Raw genomic sequence first — 2,105 nt, forward strand, 5'->3', positions numbered from 1 at the left:
CCAATGTGGAGATTCCTCCAAAAACTGGACATTGAGCTCCCATATGATCCAACTATACCACTCCTAGGGATATGCCCTAGGAACACAAAAATACAATGCAAAAATCCCTTCCTTACACCTAAATTCATTGCAGCACTATTTACCATAGCCAGACTATGGAAACAACCAAGATGCCCTTCAACAGATGAATGGTTAAAGAAACTGTGGTACATATACTCAATGGAATATTATGCAGCCTTCAGGAGAGATGAAGTCATGAAATTTTCCAATACCTGATGTACATGGAATCTATTATGTTGAGTGAAATAAGTCAGAGAGAGAAAGATGCAGAATAGTCTCACTCATATATGGGTTTTAAGAAATAAAATTTCAAAAATTGCAATAATTTTCAGAGACAAAAGAGAGGAGGGCTAGAAGTTCCAGCTCACTTCATGAAGCTCACCACAAAGAGTGATGAGTGTAGTTAGAGAAATAATTACATTGAGGACTCTCCTAACAATGAGAACGAATGAACGAGGGAAGTTGAAAGCTGTCTAGAGTACAGGCAGGGGTGGGGTGAGGAGGAGGGAGATTTGGGACATTGGTGATGGGAATGTTGCACTGATGAAGGGGGGTGTTCTTTACATGACTAAAACCCAACCATAATCATGTTTGTAATCAAGGTGTTTAAATAAAGATATTAATTTAAAAGAAAAGAAAAACCTATTATAACCATAGAACATGAGAAAAAAAGAATTGCTTTTTCCATACATAGTTTTTAAAAGGGCAAAGAAGTCCAACTGCTTTTGCAAACTGTTTGCTGGAGCCCACTAAAGCATAAGCAAACCACCTGAGCCAGCAGCTGGTCTCAGAGGCAGAGACCCCACAGAAAGGCTTACATGTATTTACTAAAAAGATGTACTAGAATATTCATGGCAGCACTGGTTTTTAATAGCTAAAACCAGTAACTCCCCAAATGCCCATCCTCAGTTGAGCAGACAAATAAATAAATCGTGGCATATTCCCAGAGTGGACTTTTGGACAACCAGGAGAATAAGTAATCAACCACCACACACAACAATTTACAGGGATGAGTTTATCAAAGAAAAATGCTGAGCAAAGGAAGTCAGACACAAAATGCATACATGGCATGCGAGTCTCTTAATATAAATATCAAAACTAGGCAAAACTCGGGGCTAGAGAAATAAACAACAGGTAGGACATTTGCCTTTCGAGAGATTGACTCAGGTTCAATCTCTGGCATCCCATATGGTCTCCCAAATCTGCTAAGAGTGATTTCTGAGCTCAGAGCCAGGAGTAACCCCTGATCATCACAGGGTGTGGCCACAAAACAAAACAAAACAGGCAAAACTCATTTTTGCTTAGGAGTTCAGGCTGGTGGAGACTCTGGGATTGGTGAAAGAAGGGATGAGTTATCAAGGTACCAGCAATGTGGTGCTTTTTCAGTAGGAAATTAGATATATTTGCCTTATGAACATTCAGCAAATGACTTTTTTACATGTCTCTATAAATGTATAGGTGTTGTATTGGTCAACTCTAGCTCCATAACAGAATAATATTCTGGGTGGTTGAGGAGCAGAAATTATTTGCACCCTTATATGGTAAACTGGAAGTCTGAGATGAGTGTGTCAGGAAGATCTGGTTCCATATTTTCCCTCTCTGGTTTGTAGATGATGGCTACATAGCTTTTCTTGGTGATGTGCATTACCAAGGGCCAGTGAACAAGGACATTCTTTGGAAGTGGAGGTAGGGTTGTCAGGTAGTCAGGTCTTGTACCAGAGCCCAAAGTGATAGAGCAGAAGAAACATATAATGTCTTGATGCTTAAGTAGAGAGGCTGAGGGTAGGCCAGAGGCTGGAGAACAGCAGCAACTCAACTATGGATCCTAAGTGCCACATAGAAGTATCTGATGCTTGTCTTTTGGATCATCTCAAAAAAAGGATACCTTCACACACATACACACACACACACACACACACACACACACACACACACACAGAGCAGTCTTGCATGGGCATTGGCCAACAGCCAAGCTAACACCACTTTGAAGATGCAGCAACGCTTGATTCTGCTGAATCGCAGTGCTGGGCAGCAGCTGCACTCAT

This window comes from Suncus etruscus, chromosome 10 (genome assembly GCF_024139225.1).
Source record: "Suncus etruscus isolate mSunEtr1 chromosome 10, mSunEtr1.pri.cur, whole genome shotgun sequence".
Classification (NCBI taxonomy): Eukaryota; Metazoa; Chordata; class Mammalia; order Eulipotyphla; family Soricidae; genus Suncus; species Suncus etruscus.